An 18,362-nucleotide genomic window follows, 5' to 3' on the forward strand; every position below is an offset into this window, starting at 1 on the left:
CCCTCTGGCTAGCGAATTTAAAATAAAATCGGAGCGGGCTGGGCAGCGCGGAGCCATCGGCAGAGGGAGCGCTCCCAGCCCCGTGCCAGCCCCGCGGCCCCGCCGTGTCCCAAGGTCCCCGTGACACAGTAAAGTGCATTCTGGGCCCACGCCAGAACCCGTGCGGGAGGATAATGGATTATTTTTTGCTTTGACAACAGGAAGTCTGAGACAAGGCATTTCCCACTCTTGTTCCAGCATTATATGAATGGCCTTTAAAAGTGGTGTGGAGAAGTAAACACAAAGGAATGTCCCACAAAGGAATGCTTTTTAACAATGCCCCGGGTTTCTTCGTGTTCAGCTGTAGGCTGAGGATGCTTCCTTGAAAGTTTGTGCAATTCTGCTCACATCATGGCATAAAACTTCCTCCTCTGTCCCCTCCTTTTGGTGTCATTAACCAGTAGACCACTTGCACTTGAAAAATGCCCTCTCACCTGGGGCTCTAAGAAATGACCAGAGATCCTCAGCTGGCACTCTGGGGCACATTTCCAGCAGCATGTGGGGGTTGATATCCTGACTGATTTTCCAGGTGCTGCCCAGATCAAACCTTGAACATTTCCTTTAGTCATGGAGGGAGCATCCCAGCTGTGATCAGATCTCACTGCCAAGGTCCCATCACCTCCTAGATGTGGTTGAACAGGTCTCCATTGTCCTTGATGTCTAGGGAGAGTCTTTCCCAAATCAGACTCTGATGTCTGACCCTTCCGACTCGTCACCTCCTGCAGTCCCTCTTTCCCCACCTTATCCTCTTCTGCAAATCCCTTTTCTTCCTGTATCTATCTCCCCACCTTAATCTCTTCTTCCACTGTGTTTCTAAAATAAGATTGTATGTTCAGTACCGCAGTTTACAGGTTGGACTCATCTCAATCATTGTCAAGAGCTGGACCTACAAAAATACAGGTGATGCCTTCACCATTGCCCTTTCTCTCCTCTTTCTCACCTGAGAAAGAGCAGGCGAGATGTTGTCTCAGCATCTCAAGAAAAGGGGATCTGTTCTGAGCCCAGCCCAAGCAGAGAGAAGGACAGGGTCTGCATGGGTTGGCCTTGTACTCTCTTACTGATAGCGACCTATTCTTGAAGCAGCTGCTGAGGTTGTTTTCAGCTTGAGTCCTCTCCTGAGTCCTGCCCTGAGCAGACTGGTTGAGCCTCATCTTTCTGAATATTCTTAGAATAAGAACAAAATCCAAGTCAGCAACCATAAACTGTTCTTGGGGTTATTCTTGCCTACAGTCCTGTTTATGGCTTATGGTCTAAGTTACATCCCCCTGTTCACACTTGTACCTCCCTTCTAACACCTGAGCATGTGAGCCTATATGCCTGATACCACCTAGAAAAGGAACTCCTTTACTGTGAAGGGCTGGCTTTCCCATTCAGTTCAGTCCTCCATCCTGTTGCCAAGGGAGCAAGTGTCAGATTCCTCTGAATTTTCTTGGATGAATGGCTAGAACATGCTGGTTTGAAAACTGAGTGAAAAAAAGGAGGCAGGGCAGTGTTTCCGTTTGCTTGTATTGTTTTAAGCAAGTTGATATGTTCCACAAATAAAAATGTTCTTTGTTTTATGCCTAACAGCAAAAGAGGTTGGAAGGCTAAGTCTCTCCAGAAAATCCATCAGGAATTCCCCAGTCTGTTTTCCAACCCGTGCCACCTCACCAGGAGTGAGGCGCTTTGTGACTGATTCATATTTTGATATTGCCATAGTTTATGTGCCATAAATCATGTTTTGGCACCACTGGAAAAGTTCTAATAAAACATTTTTGTGGGAGACAGAATAGAAGGCAGACAGGAAGACAGCTCTACCCTGCCTTGTTGAAAGGGATGAAATATATCACCCATAAAAAAAGAGAAACTGCCAGTTCATGGGAATGCTTGCCTGTGGCTCTGCCATGTTCTGTGTTCAGAAACTCTAAAACCTCTTTTTCTTTTTCCTTTTAGCATCAAGACAAACTGTATATTTATGCCCTTCTTTACCAGATGAAGGGAGTGAGTCATCACCCTTATCTCAGACTGTGGTCCCTGACAACATTACCTGAGGCACTGTGCAGTGCCATGTTATACATCCTAGGTCAGAGAAGAACAGAAACACAAATGCTGGTGCTGGAGGACCAGATCCACATCTGGATGCTGACTAGTGAAGATACACACTTGCACAAGAAATTCTGCTGCAGTGGAGCCTGCATCTCTGGGTTATATTCCTTCTTAAACTTGGGCATATTATTAAAGATTGGGTCAGTCTCAGGGAAGATTTATTCTTACAAATGTTCTGGGCAAAATCCAAACAGCTTCAACTTGATGAGTCAATGTTGAAAGAATTTCATCCCACTTGTAACTTGACTGGTAGCAAATTGTACTTGAAAAATTATTTTAATCTGATACTTTTTGCTATTCCACTGGATCAATGTAATGTCATCTACCAGAGAATAATGAGCTGATACACAGCACTGGAGCTGCCAGTTGGTCTTGTCCAGAGCACTCTGACACAACTCAGTATTCAGCTCTGTCAATGCATCTTAAATTGACTTTTTGTTCCTGTTCCTTCCTTCTCTGGAGATAATACCCAGTGAACTTAGGGCAGCTTTATTTGGGGAGGTGTAATGTTGATCAAAGAGCAGGATACTTTCACATGAAGAACATTATGAGATAAATACTAATCTTAGAAACAGAGAGGATGCAGAGCATGCCATGTATTTTCATAATGAGCCGTGACAGGAAAATAAAATTCCTGGTCTGATACTTCTAGATTTGGGAGGACTGAGAGAGATTTCAAAATAGGTCCTTGTGTTACTTTGCTCAACAACAATGACATTATTTTATCATGTTTTCATAATAACAGATTTTTTTGTATCCTTTTGCATACTAATAGTGACATTGTGCTTCAACATTTGTGAACTTTCGTCTTTCCTCCCACTGCATCAGAATGAGAGATTCCCCCAGACATCTGATAACCAGGGGGAATCCTTATCTTATATGGTCTCACATGCACTGCATACCTCACATTGGTGGTCTTGCAGGCTGTCAAATGTCCATCCTGCCATATAGCTCAAGACAGAAATAACAACAGAATGTTGCCCAGAAACTTTGGCTACAAGAATTCCTTAGAAGTTTGCAACATTAAGCAAGTTAGAGGCTTCTCACAGCAATACTCTGGGCTTTATGCTGGGCTCTATGGATCTATGACAATATTCTTTTGTCTGGGCAGTATGTCTAAAATTTTGCCTTTATATGCACCACCTTGCTCATGACTTGGAGTGCAGTGCACTTAATGATGGAGATCATGTGGGAGACTTTATTCTGATAAACTTACTGCAACCAGACATTAAGAAGAGCTTCTATCTTCAAAGACAAGTTAAAATCTTCAAAATCTGACATGAGGACCACTCAATATATGCTCATCTTTGCTGCTCTATCTGGCCTCTGCAAGCCAATGCTAACAGTAGCCTAGAATGACTCCTCCTGGGAAACATTCATCAGCATGCTTTCACTTCCATATGTTGGGTTTTTTTGGTTTTCTTTTTAACATAAAATTTTGCTGTTGGTAGCAGAATAGAATCTGTTTTCTTAAAGCACAAGGTAATGAATTTGAGACTGTGATTCTCAGGCTTGGTGTGTACCTGGCATCCACACTTGCTCTGGCATACCAGATTTTCTGAGTATGTTCCTCTCACATTAAGGGTCGTGTGTTAAAAATATGCCCCCAGAATCCTCTAATTAAGCAAATTCAAACCATTGAATTGAGCTTGCTAGGTACATTATCAATCTGATGCTCCCAATTCTCCCTGCTCACTAATCCCTACAAGCTTACTAATACTGTCCAGTGAAAAGGCTTCTGACCTGCTGAGCCAACTCTCCAGTGGGAACTTATCAGTCCTGCTGTCTCTCTAGCAAACTGACACTTGTCAGCAAATGACTCTTCTTTCAGGAGTCCTACAGGCTGGAAGGCAGATTACTTTTCATTATAGTCCCCTGTGAGGGCAGGATGACTCTCAGTCCTGGCAAGAAGTAGGTCATATTAGGGAGCCTAATAGGATTATGACCAGTACCAGTTTAGTAGGACACTTGGAAAGCCATGGATTTCTCCCGTGCTGCAGCTGACAGACACCAAGCAGCACATCTGAAAGTGCTGAATGCCCCTGACAAAGGAAAGACTTGAATCCTTGTTCCTTGAGTACACACCTACTTCTACCTTAAATAAAAAAAAAAAAAAAAAAAGGAGGGACAATCTCATAATGGGGTCCAGGGAGCCATCAGAAAGACAATTCCAAGTTATTCCTATTTTGCCCTTGACTCATCTCTTTATTCATTACTCCTCAGAATTCCCACTGTCAGAGCAAGAGCTGTGTCTGTGGGGGATGCAGGGCTGGGCACGGGCCACGGTCCCTGCTCTCAATCTGTACCGCAGCAATTCCATCCTCTTCCACTGCCTCTAGAGGGTAGAGCAATCATGAATCTCTAGCAGGGAGGGCAGGGTGAACAGTGCCATTTCAGCATCCTGAAAGCTTCAGAATTTCCTTAGCAACCCTGTTCAAAAATTGCCAGTCAGTGCAGCCAGCCAGCAGACCTGAGACTGGTGATACAGCAGTTTCACAGCGCTCTGCCGGATTCGTCCCACTCCAACCATATTCATAGCAGTCTCATGGAAGTCCCAGGACTGCTTTGGCAGCAATTGTGCAGGATAAATAAAGCTCCCATTGTTGCAGATGACTCTGCTTTCAATTGCATGGGAATCCAGGACAGCAAGGACTTCTGACTGATAAAGGTTAGCACATTCGTAGTACTTCGCTAGTAACTGCAGCACTAAACAGCACCTTTTGGAGTTTATTTTTGGGCAGCTGTTTCCTAAATGCTTGCAGCATTTTTCTAAGCAGCTAAGCCTCCACTACAATGTGTAATTCTTGTGTCCCCTGCCTCATTGCCCTGCCTTTGGAACAGGCATGAGATAATATATTCTCAGTCATAGGTATGTCTGGCTCTTCACATAAATACAGAGGGAGTCGTTGTCTCAAAAATCCAAGAGGGAGGAAGGGGTCATTTAATGGGAGCAGAAGACAAATCTATAATCAAGGGCTTGTGTGATTTCTGAATTGTTGAGTGGAAGAAATAGTGTTCTTTTAATTAAATGCATTGATAGAAAGTCTTTTTATAATAAAGTATGAACTGTACAGGTTCACTTAGAGAAGCCCAGATCATGACCTCAAAAAGTATTCCTAAAAACTCTTTGGATTTCACTAGCTGTAAATATGCCTTCCAGTGCACAAATTTAAAAGACCTGACACAGCTCCTTGCATTCTACTTTAACATTACAATACATTTATTTGTCCCTCCAGTAGTCTATCAAACTTAAGTTACTAAATATACAGCATGTACAGAATAGAGATACAACCTCTTTAAAGACAAAAAATATCTTCATTTGCTTAATGACATTTCTCCTAAAGCATTTAAGAAACTGCATGCAACTTCTCTGAACCAGAAGTTTTCCAGTAGTAGGCACCTGAATAATTAGGAGTGTTAGTGAAAATTTTATTCCAGCAATCTGTTTTGCCTATACAGCATGTGTTTTTTTGAGCCTAATCAGAGCTCAGAAGGCAGTTTATATAAATCAGCCTCAGGAAGGTAATATGATAGCAGCCCTGCTTGTTTATAACGCAGACTTCGCCATGGTGCAAAGTCTGAGTTTGATTGTTTATAGCAGGCACCAACAAGGCATGCCTCTTGCTCGCCTGATCTGAACCACTGAAAGTGAAAAAACAAGTCTGCAGCTTTTTTTTCCAAGAAGTTTAATTCACTATGTTGCAGCCTGTAGAGTAGGGAGGGGAAAATAATAATAAAGTCAAGGCAGATGGGTTATCAGGAGTCTAACCTCCCTCACGTGGGCCAGAATGAGGGTGTAAAAGCACACGTCTCTCCGTACCAGCCCAGGGACAAAAATCCCCACGGCATGCTGACGTGTTGGCCCCGTGTATCCGAGCCCAGCAGTGCAACTGCTTATTGCCTGCATGCTTGCAGCCAGCATGCTCACACAAGCTGGTTTCAAAAAAGAGGAAAAAAGTGGAATTGAGACTGTGAGAGAGTTGTTTGTTTTCCTACTTCCCTGAATGCCAGACATCTCAATCTGCCTGCTATAGAGAGATCCCCAGGGGAGAAGGAAAGAAGGGAACAGAGGAGGCTGCTTCTGTTGCTCTCTCAGCATGGCAACCCACTGAGAAATAAGGGCAGACAGACAAGATTCAATGGGTAAGTACCCTACAAAAGGAAGAAATGTTGCTTATAAACAATGCTTTACTAACAGAAAAACTGACTAGACTCAGCTCCTGTACATTCTTCTGTGCAGCTTCTCTGATGTCTGATAGCACAGTTGTGCTCTTGCAGCTTTTATACTTGGGGAGAGTGTGTTTCTCCCTTGTGCAGCACTCTATTAGACTGACACATGGAATACTCTGGATTCTAACATGCGTCTAACTTGGGGATCATCTTTGTTTATAGAAACTAGGTGGCAATCTTTTTCTTAATGTATTTTCCATGCAGCCAGGCAGTGCAGTCATGGTGGGCCAGAGAGGGCAGGCAACCCTGCTCCACACTGCTGGTTCAACTGGAGCACTCTACATGGGAATCCCTGCCCTCAAATCATCAAAACAGTACCCCCAACACCTGGGGCTCCATCAGCCCTGGAATAACTTGCCCTTTTAAAGCTCCCAGTAAACAGCAGATCATTTACAAGTATGTAAAATACAATGAAAATATGAGAGGCCAGGATTGCTTTGCAGTCCAGCTGTCTGTATTTCCTCTGGGTGTGCAGCATGGGCGGGGGATGCAGGGCTGGTTTATGGCTGCTGTAAAGGCTACGTGGAAAGTCACCTTATGCTGGTGGCTTAACACCACTGTGGTTTATGGCACACTGTTTTCACCTTTCCTGTGCTTCACTGGGATGGTAGTGTCCCCTGAGCTTTGCAAGATGCCATGCCTCACAGCTCTGGGTCCTCCAGTGGCCAGAACTGACGCACATGTATTGACTGCATTGAACTGTTCTGTTTTACAGCAGCTGAGGATTCAGCTTGTAAAGCCTGCAGCATGTTAACCATGTTATCTTTGTCATTGTGTTATCAGACTATCTTGTAGGTCCCCAGGAGTGTGACTGTGCTCGCCCATGGCTGTTCTGTGTTCTGTTTGCTGTTGGCAAATGAGCTGATGTGTGCTCCTATTTGGGGAGCTACCCCCAGCTATGCCCTCTGTGAGAGACCAGGATATTCATATGATACACCCAAGTAATTTTTGTTTGTTCCCTTTATCAGTTTTTAGTAACTTCCTTTAACCTTAATTTTATATTTATACTTTTGGCGACCACAATGACTGCCTTCGCTTCTCTCTGTTAACTTTGTTGACAGTAATACATAATAATATGTATTATCCTGATTGGTGTACAACAATGATTTCAAATCCATGAAGAAATTTTTATATTGGTGCTGACCTTTTCAATTAGGGTGGGGTACAAACCACAGAACTTTTCAATTCTTCACCTTGCTTCCCAGTCCCCTCTGTTCTTGAACTGGCACTTCTTTCAGCTCATTATCAATGCACTACGATGGTGATAAACATTAAAGCAAATTATTCTGGGAGTGGGAGTAGGTAGTCTGCATTTATGAATTTTGAATTCCAGATATATTGCAGAACCATTTTGCCCTTTTGTTACAAAATTCTTATGGGACAAAGTGAAATTACCCTTCCAGGACAAAGTGAGTTTACTTTTATCCTTCTGTGCTTCTTTCACTTTCTAAACATACATTTCTGCTTACTGGATTCAACCATCAATGGTGCTTCAAGGAAAGATTCCCTGTTTCCTAACAGAGAAACCATGGATATTTGAAGCCTCCTACTTCTTGGGAAAAGCTCCTACAGAACATCTGCAACAGCTAAACTTTTTTTTCCTTCTTCCCTAGCATAAAGGTTAAGAAATTGTCCTAAGTAGTAGAGACCACACCAGGCTGCTGATTGCAATATATCACACAAGTGCCTTCCATTTGTAAAATCACTATCCAACTGTATTTTTCATAGTAAAAGCATTTAGCAACAAATATGGGTCACAGGAAGTTTATGTGCATCATAGTTTGATATAAGAAATGCCATACATGAGCATCTAGTAAACTACAGGTTTTTCTAAAATGTTACCAAATGTCTTTTTTGAAAAAGAATCTCTGCATCTGCTAATGCAAAGCCAGATGACAGATCTATATGGAAAGACATAGTCCACACTCTTCCTGATCTAGTGGCCAACCTTCCTTGATCTTCCCTGTTTCTGTGAGATGAACCTATTTCATATATTTTCTGTGGTAAATTTTCTGTATACAAACTCCCAATTACTATAGTATGTGTGTAATTGATTGTTGTGTTTGCTAATCATGTGGCCAAATAATTTATTCATAAATAAAGCAGGAAGAATCACACACAATCAATCTAGGGAAACAAACAAAAATAAGATTTTCTACCCAGAGATTTGTGAAAAGACTGAATTCCCTCACTCTCAGGAAAAGAGAGGAGGCTGCCTCTCCCCTCTGGTGCCGGCTGCTCTGTCCAGAGTGATCTTCTACCCTGGGGACTGTCAGGTGGGCTTTGGGAGTATTTGCTGGGTATTAGGAAACAAAAGATTTGTTATTTCATTGATCGATCTGCCTCACGTTCCAAATTCTGGAGACAGAGAGAGATGGATTCAAATATAACAGGGAAAGAATGAGGAAACTCCTTTGGGCGGGAATTGGCAGAGAGCTGATGGAGCCAGAAGAACAGGTAGAACAACACGAGGACTAAGAGGCCTTCTTCTTTCACACAGGTTATTGCTATTTCTCTTCCTTGAAGTCCCAGGTCCCCAAAATTACTCCTGAACCATCCCTGTCTCCCTCCTTTTTCCTCTTGTGATGTTTTTTGGTGAAAATTTTCAAAGTGCTCTGAAGAATTAAGCTTTGAACAGTTCTGGCCTCCCCGATGAACACAAAATGGTTTGCTTACTTTATTTTCCTTTTTCTTTTTTTTTTCTTCTTTTTTTTTCCCTTTTTTTCCTTTTTTTTTTCCCAAACACTGTTTTTTTCCAAATACTAGTGAAGGAGAAGTAATGAACCTGAGTTGTATGTGAGAGACAAGAGAGAGGGTGAGTGCAGGAGGAGTGCACAAGCATCATGTATTTGCACATGTGCCTCTGTGAAACAGCAGTTTTCTTGCAGTGCCTCAGGCCACACCAACTCTCAGGTGTGTGCTGTCATATTCCAAGTGAAGCACACGTCAAATGATTGTATCCCCCTTCAGATCTCCACCCTGCCAGAGGATGCAGGAACATGCCTGGGCTTCCCCACTTTCAGGAGCTATTTTCCCTCTCCTTGCTAGGACTTCCACCTGCCCTTGGAAATTCCCTTCCCTTCAGGCAGTGGGTAAGCCTGGGCTTCCCCTCCTGTTTCCTTCCACCAGTGCACTCTAAATGTAGCTCCCTCTGCTCAGCCACTGACTCCCCAAACCAGTGCAAAATCTTGCAACCCCTTAGAAGTCAACTAGCTCTGACTTCTCCACACGTTTCTCTGCTGCTGTGTGTATAAGAACTATTTTACTTTTCTGCTTCCTCCATTGGGGCAGAAGAGGAAAGATGATGTGCCATGAATTTCTAGACAGTGAGTCCTCAAGCTTTTGCCATAGCCTAGCAATAACTCCACACTCTCCACAGCCAGCAATATCACACAAACCACCCACCTGGCCTGTAATACCTGTCACAAAGCCCAGCATTTCTCCAGTAGTGACACTCTGATGCTTAACCAAGCTCCAGCACACTCAGGACAGTAGATGAAAATCAGTAGTCTGAGGTTACACTGCGTTCAGATTTGCTCCTCTCCAAGGCAGAGACAACAAATCCTCTGGGGAACCAGGTCCTAGATTGCCACTGTTGTCAGCCCAATATGTGGAAGCAGAATAACTCAGGCCTGGGTTGGCCTGTAATACAGAACTGCAGCAGTCCCAAGGCTAATTAGCAAAAAAAGTTGTCCTTGCTTTTGAGGGCAGTGACATCTGGCAAGAGTTTGGAAAGGTGAGTAACAGTAGTGACATCTTTAAGCATAATCATCTTTGCAATGTAATATTTCTGGGACTGTGTGTCATTGCTATAATTTATTGTTCAGGAACATAGGAAATGAGAACATTGGACTGGAAAGAGCTTCCTACTTCATTGAAACTAGTGTCTAGCTATTGTATTGAGAGGTGATCAATAACACATTGGAAGTATCCTTAAAAACAACCTACTTAAACATCATTACCCTCATGTTTAAATAATAGTCAGCTCTCAAATTATAGGGCACAGAGAGGAAAAAATCAATTGCATTAGACTTACAGGTCTGCAAATGTATATGTGTAAAGCTATGTGTAGGTGTCCCAGATCATCCTCTTCCAGTTGTAGCTGTGCTGGCTAAAGTAATAATTTCTTTCATCAATTCCTAAGTGTCTGTGTAACTAGTATTTCAGTCCATCCTACCTGTGAATGCAGGATTACTCTTTTAAACCCCTTAAGGGACAGGCTTCTACCTTTTTCCTTGAAAGATATGTCCATGATTTAGTAAGCTGCACTAATGAGCCATTTTTCACATACTCAGCCTAAAGCTTTTGACAAATATTGTCTCATCTCTTACCTTTGCTCAAAGTCACACAATATATAATGCCTCTTTTTTCTTTGTACCTGTGTAAATCCAAAATATTTCACAGAATAATATGTTTCTGCATTAATGCATGCATGATTTTGCCTATTTGTTGGCTTGTTCTGTAATTTTGGTTACACTTTAATGCTGTGAATGCCTAATGAAATCTTACACTATGCCAGCAATATCCCAAACAGTATTTGTTGTGAAATAACAGCTACTTAAAAAAGAATGTTACTGATACATATTTTTTGCATTTGAAGCATACATTTAGATTCTCATTCCAGTGAAGATTCTCAGACCTACACCCTGACTACTCAGAATGAGATAAACACAAGCCTTTATAAATCCTGAGAGGTTTGGGTCCATGCAGTGGTGGCTTAGTACTAGTTCCAAGCCCAAAACGGTCTCCACAACTGGATTAGCTGCTCCATGCAGCTCCCAGTCAGAGAAGGAGTTAATGTTTTACCAGAGAAATAAATCAGCTAAGGAATGCAAAAACTAAGAGCATGGGAATGGGAAGAAAATCTGACAGAACAATACAGAAGTTATAAACCAAATATCTTACCAGAGACTCTCCAACAGCAGGACAGAGAGGAACAGTCACTTCAGAGAAGTCAGTTCTAGTGAGTGGCTGGACTTCTCCTGAGGTCTGGCTGGATCTTACCCATGGAGTGTCAGGAGGCAACAAAAAAGGAACTGCAACAATGAAAAATGTAAGGATGGAGAAAAAGATATTCCATATTTTTAAAAAGTAAGGCAACTCAGAGCAATCCCCAGTATAGTAATATCTAAGAGAAAATAAATAAGGGATTGATGCATGAAGCTCACTTGATGACACCAAGAGAGGATTTAAGAGACCAAGCAATGAGGAAAGGAAATCAGCAATATCAGATCCAAAAGGACTTTAGAACAGAGCTTTTTGTAGGAGGTTTCAAAAATACCCGTTGCCATATGAACTCATAAGAAAAACTTAAGTCTACCTTGGAGTAACTCAGTTTAGGTGAAACTTACTGATATTTTTACATCAAGGAGCCTGGATACTGGGCTATACTGCTTCCTGTGTGCATTGGGGAAGGGTAGTGCTTAATGCTTTGGGTTCTGACAGACTAAATTGCCAAAGAATTATCAAAGTGTCAGACATTCTTCATTTACAGCTGTAGGTCTTCCCAGATTGGAAACACAGCTGAACATCACTCAGAATCTTCTTGTTCTGATCAGAGGCCAAAGATTTACCTTTGTTAGAAAGCTCCTGACAAGATCCTTAAATATTCCAACCTCTTGGGACTTGGTCTGTATTGAAAGATGACTTTTGCTCCTTCATCTCCTGCTGTGGAGGATGTCTGGGACTGGTTTCCTTGAAGATACTCAGAAGCATAAGATCCTACTAGTAGAGAAGAATCCCTCTCCCCTGCCATGACATGGAAGCATTCAGATGGGTCCAGGCTCTAACCCTGGGCAGAATCCTCCAGTTTGATGGTGACAGGTTAATTTGCCTATGGATGGAAATGTGAAAAAGCCATCTCAGTAAGCATGTAGAAGCACCAGATTAACACTTTTGTAGAAGACACTGTGCATAAGGCTATTAAAGAAAAACTTCTTGAAAGTATCAAGGCACCTTGAGCATTGAGGCATAAAGTATAACAAGAATCAACAACTGCAGTCTGCCAAAACAGTGAAGCAGCCTCCAGAGAAGCCAGGGAATTCAAGTGTCAAAGCAGGTTCCTACATGCACCATATCACTCCGGGCAACAGCCTTCAACATTGGGAAAGCAGTGATGATTCTGCAAGAACTTCCTTTGCCAGGTACAGTCAGGAAGAAATTGTGTATGATATTAAATATGCATTTACATATGCTTGGTGGGAAAGGGTAAGTGATGACCTTAGGAATCCTGATTTCTGTTTAATGCAGCAACTGTAGACATCAAACATCAACCAGTTACTGAAAATTATCATATCCTGAGGATCCCAGGCAAGAAGTAAATTTTGACCAGAGGCTGGTTTTAAAAATAATTAATTCAAGGGTTTTCCAAGGGAAGTACATCTGAAAAATTAAGCCATTAGTTCTCTTTCCTCCCCATGCACTGCTGCTGACCGCACCACGTGTCACAAGTATTTCAAATAAAATATATCTAAAACTGCCCAAGAGATATTTTCCCCCCATTTCCTCAAAATAATTAAATGGTTTATCCTTGCTAAAAAACACGCTCAACCAAAATGTATCCTGAGCAGCAGGCCACTTCACTTCCAGTACAGTGACATAGGAAGGGTTGCCTGGAGAGCAAGACACGCTGAAATAATGACAGCCTGCTTCATGCTGTGGTGTTAGCACCAACCAAATGTTTAAGTTTCATATTCAAATAACAAAACAGCTTGTATTAAATAAAATTCAGACTAATTGTTAAATATTGAGAAGAAATAAAGGTACTCAGATGCTACATTTGGCTTTGAATTCACCACTGTGGAAATGTTAATTCATGCTCTCAACTTGCCTCCCACACTCCATTGTCAGTTCTCCTTCTCTGCTCTTCAAAAGTCCAGGTTCCCGAGCTCCGCTGAATGTAAGCTTCTGCTGGTAGTAGGAAGAAGTACAATTATGTGATTCCACATGCAAACAACTCTATCAATTTCAGTTCCAATTCAGGATCCCAGTTAAATTCATCCTTCCTATTTTTAAGTCTTCAAATACAACTGCCCCAGGGAGCCTTCCAGATGTTTAGCTCTGTGCTCCCAGCCCTGCTCTGTCTACTACTCTAATTGGTATCTTGCTCCTTTCTGCAACATTCTGCACAGTTCTGGAATTGCCATGGCGAGCCACTCCTCCTCCTCAGACACCACAAATAGGAGCAGTTTTCTAGCAATTAATTCTCAGACTCTGCTCAGTTATCTGTAGTAATTCCTGTTCACATATGCCTCTGAAAAGTATCTTGGAGAAAAAAAGAAACCAAACCAAACCATCTCATTAGTTTCTTATGTTTTTATGGAGGCAGGCTGAAGAGATCTTTTTTTATTCTGGCTTGGGTTTTTGGATTGCTTGCACTCTGACTTCTCCAGCTTTGCTAGCTGGCAGATAGCAGAAGAAAGCCAGGAGGATGACAATGACAATAGGGTTGACATCTGAACAGAGGGAAGGGGGTTCTGATCAAACTTCTTATTCTTTCTCCTACTGAACTTAAAATACTGATAATATGTAGGAGACAGCTTACTCTGGGAAAAAATTAGCAGTCAGATCTTTATCAAAAGCCAAAGGAGGAAGGAAAAAATGCCAAAGTAAGTAGGAAAAACTTCTGTCCATTTTACTGGGAGTTTCTGATCTGAAATCAAAACTCAAGACACCAAAGGACACTGCACTTGGACCTGCCTTCACAGAGCTCCCTGCAGAATCAGGGATCTCATTTGGAAGTGATTGAGTCATGTCTTTTCAAGACCTAGTTTTATTCAGTGAAAAGCAAAAGGTGTGTCTTCCCAAGTTTATCTTTAACATGTTTCTTTCTCTTATTAATTTCACATTTTAATTCATTGCCTCTCTAGAATCTTTTATCTGCCACTTAAAAGAAAACTATTAATTCAGCCAATGCTGCAGCACTCATTTGAAGTAAAAATGCTAACTGCAGATCTCAATTGTCATGTTTTATTTAATCATTTTGTGACAAAATGTTGTGAGGTTTGCTTGTTAAACAGTTTGCAAGAATAAACTCCAGTACTGGAACCTGATCCTTCCCGCAGACTCCACTGACTTCATTGGCTTTACCAGGCCTGATCAAATTGCAGGATCAGTTCCTACATTTGTACTGAACTTTGCCAGATTGTAAATAACACATTGAAAAGAAATCAATCTATCCCTTAGTATATGACAGATTATGCTAATAAGATAGCTAAAGATTTGATATAGCCATAGCATCATCTATGCCTATGCTGCCCTTGCCCTATTTTCACAGTCTGTTAAACTGTCAGGATAAAGTGAAGGCCAGAGTATGAAGATAGTGGCAGAGAGGAGGTAATCATTAATATGGACTCTTGAAAGAAGGAAAGGATTTGCTGGGCCAGGTCTTTCTTCTGAAGAAGGTAGAGGAAGGAGATAAGGAAATTGCAGTGGATATATGGCACTGTACACCTCAGGCTGCCATCAGTTTCATGGTCCACAAAAGCTAAACTCAGTATCCAGGTGGGGAGCTGATATGCAGCTGAAGTGGGAAAGACAACCTGCTATAACTGGGGGTATGGTCCCACAAGTGAAAACTCAGCGTCTTAAGGAAGCACAGAGCTGGCACAGAGGCACATTTACATTAATGTGTATTCATCCAGAAACATAGTAGAGTAAGCTGCACAAGCGGCACCCCCAGTTTTGCTGGTTTAGTGCATCTATATTAAGGGTGTGTGCTGCTGTAATTGCCCTTCCATCATTACATGGCTATAAATTTCCTTAATTATAGACACGGCCACCTGCACGCATTCTGGAGCACCATAAGTGGTGCTGGGATTAAGGGTAGAGAGTGTCCTGGAGAACACATCTGTGCTGAAGGAGCCAAGTGGGAAGCAAGGTTTCCTGAATCAGATGAGGAGCAGAGAGGAATTAAGCAGGATGGCATAAATGCTCCCTGCTCTAGCTGATGCTACACGAGGCAGAGGACAGACTAGGCACCCTCCTTCTTTCTGTCAGCATAGTTTTCTGTGGTTCCCTTCAACATTTTTTCCTGGGGTGGCCATCAGGCTCTGCTGAAGATGAGGCTCTCCCAGTGCGGGGCAGCAGCAGGGCAGCGTGAGCCTCCCCAGCTTCTCCACAGTCAGGTTCTCTCCTCTGGAGGACAAAAACAGAGCTGAGACCCGGGGGTTTCTCTGGCTCCTCCTGAAGGCTGAGCCTGGCACACAGACAGATGAACATTGGCTTGTGAGTGATTTAAAAATAAAGAGCCTGAGTTGGATTTATTTTTAAATTTCAGGAAAGCTTTAGAGCAGGCCATCCTCAAAAAATTTCACCCATTTCTTAATGGCATTTTAAAGATGATGGAACCTCTTTAGCTGAGGACCAGCAGGAAATGCTGGGAGGCTGCAGCCAGTCCAGAGCCCTGGTGACCCCAGGAGACCACAGGGAGTGATCTCCTCTGTTCATCTACAGCAGCAAACTGGAGGCTGAAACCCTTTGCTCAAGTGCAGCTTCACCAGATTCCCCTGTGCTTTGTGTGAGTACAAGGGCCAAGAGAGACAGGATTAGTTGAGAATAGAGGCCTAAATTTAGACAAGATTCAGTAAGTGGCTCTAGAAAATGAAAGGAAGGAGTGGGAAAGACAAGAACAAAAGCTATGTATCCATAGGAATGGATACATAGACTCTATTAATCATGTTCCCACTCATAGTCTTTATTTTTATTAAATATCAGTAACTCTTGCCAGGGATTTGACCAACTCTTCTCCACAAGGAATTTGCAATCAAAACTACGGGACTCACAAATCACTTGCAGGGGGGATGTGGCTGTTGAGGATGGGGGTGCAGAGCAAAAACAGATTCATTAAGGAAATAGAAGGCATTTATGGAACAGCTGGATAAATAAGTGATCAGTGCTGGAGTAGAGGCTGGGTCAGATGCCAGCCACAATGATACAGACAAGTGGTTATACATAAGGTGACTGTCCTCTGCTTTGAAGGACAGAGCTTTTGTATCTTATACTGAAGAAAGGTGAAGAGCTGAAATTTTCAGGAGGCAGTGGCAACAAGCCAGAAATATTCAGAAGTATTCTTCATGTAGCTAGTATATGTTGAGATCCTGACTTCACCTTAAGATTGGTGATTAAGATTTGTTTTCTGTCTAGAAACAATCAAATGACAATGCTACAATCACTGGTTGATGGTATAAAATTCTTACTATTTAATTATTTTGGAAATGCATCTGCAATTATTATATAAACATACTTAACATTTATTCTCTCTTAAATATAACTACCTGAATCAACTCCCAATGGATTCTTTTTAAAATCAACCCTATCTTCAGGTAATATAAATTTTTTGACATCACTTTTCAAAACATGATAACATACTTTAGTCTATATTGTAGCCAGAGTCTTATACGAAGTTCACAATTAAGTACTTGATTGCTATGTCTTCACACACTGATGATACATTGTTCCTTTTTCCTATTACCAAAAGGAAAATTCCTGCCTTTCCTTTTACACCTCCCTTTATACAGCAAAGGATTTGTACTGATACATTTTACACAACTTCTGTTCCTCTAAACAGGAAAATTCAACAACTTTGGAAAATTAGCCACCTTAAAATGAACTGAAGCTCACAGAAGTTTTTGGCTAAAAAATATATAACATCAGTTTACAGCTAACTTTAGGGACTTGTTCTTTACAGTAGGGAAATTGTTTCCTCCAGTTGATCCTTGCCCACAACTTTGGTGTCTGTGGCTGAAGAATCAGGTAATAACCTGCAGTCACCCTCTTGCTGTGACATACTGATTCTTCCTGTATTGGGGACCACTTGGGGAAGGACAGGGGGAAGAGTTTAAACCTGTGTATGATTTAGGACATTGGAATGGAAGTAATTAGGAAATAGCAACTGTTCTGGGAGATAATTATAAGGAAAGACTGTTGGTGGGAAATTCAAAGTTTAGGATACTAAGAAACTAAAGATACGTACACCTATCTCTGTCCAAACCACTGTCCTAATCCCCCTCTTTTGAGATATTGTAAAGGTTTAGTGATTTGTCATGTTTTTGCTTGAGTCAACAGCAACAAACCATTTCCAGGTTTGTAAATCTTCTTTCATCAGCTTTTGAGAATTGAGAGGAACCGCAGGGAAAGTCAGAATGTACTTGTTGGAAGGCAAACTATCAAATTAACTGTTTCAAAAACTTGATCTTCTCACTAGTATTTCAACCATTTTTTTTCCCCTCCTCTTTCTAGCCCTGGAGTTTTACTGCTGAAGGCTTGGAAAATAGTTTCCTCTCCTGTTAACCCCTGCAGACTCTGGTGTTGCTGAGAAGGGATCAGCTGGAACGCAGACAGGCTTCTCTTGTCCCCCAGACTGGTTTTGATTTGCTCATTATAGAAAAATAAATAAACTCTTAGTTCACTTATCTGTTTGCAGTCAGACCAGCACTCTCTGCTTGGGTACATTTTCAGTCCCTTCAGGAGGCCCATCTTTTTTGCACATCCTGAGCCCTTCCCTTCAGAGGCTGTCTTGCAGCCTCTTTCCCAGGACCATGAAGTAAATCCTGGACTTTAATCAGCCTTCCAACTACTCTCTCATCCCTAAGTTGCTTCCTTTGTTGCTCTAACCCCAAACTGGACTGGCCAAGTCTTACTTACTCATCTGCCTTCTCTTTCCATCAGAGAAAAATGCAGGTCTCTTTCCTGGGAGGGACTACGTCCTGTACACAAGGCTCATGAAAAACAGTGGCATCTAGGCAAGGAACAGTCTTGTATATCGCAGATTTTTTTCTTTTCTCCTTCCACAGGTAATACAAAAACGTCCTTTACCCGCCTGCCCATACCGCACAAGTACGGCAGCCCAGGGTCTTGGGGCAGTAGTGTTCCCTGTCAGATGTTGCGAGCCCCGAGGAGGCGCCACCTCAGACATGGCTACTGCGAGTACCCCTTGCCTGGCCACGTCCTGGCTCCACTGCAGAGCGCTGGTCCGGGCCCGCCAGGCCCCGAGCCCTCCGTGGGCCCCA

General features: G+C 42.3%; 1 long non-coding RNA gene across 1 annotated transcript; it reads left to right on the plus strand.

Moving 5' to 3' along the window:
• Nucleotides 1-6,130: 6,130 nt before the first annotated feature.
• On the plus strand, nt 6,131-17,765 carry LOC139804235 (uncharacterized). Its single transcript, XR_011729309.1, has 2 exons — nt 6,131-6,267; nt 17,593-17,765. It is a non-coding gene; the product is annotated as an uncharacterized lncRNA (long non-coding RNA).
• The last annotated feature ends 597 nt before the right edge of the window (nt 17,766-18,362 follow it).

The sequence above is a fragment of the Heliangelus exortis genome, chromosome 17, assembly GCF_036169615.1.
Source record: "Heliangelus exortis chromosome 17, bHelExo1.hap1, whole genome shotgun sequence".
Classification (NCBI taxonomy): Eukaryota; Metazoa; Chordata; class Aves; order Apodiformes; family Trochilidae; genus Heliangelus; species Heliangelus exortis.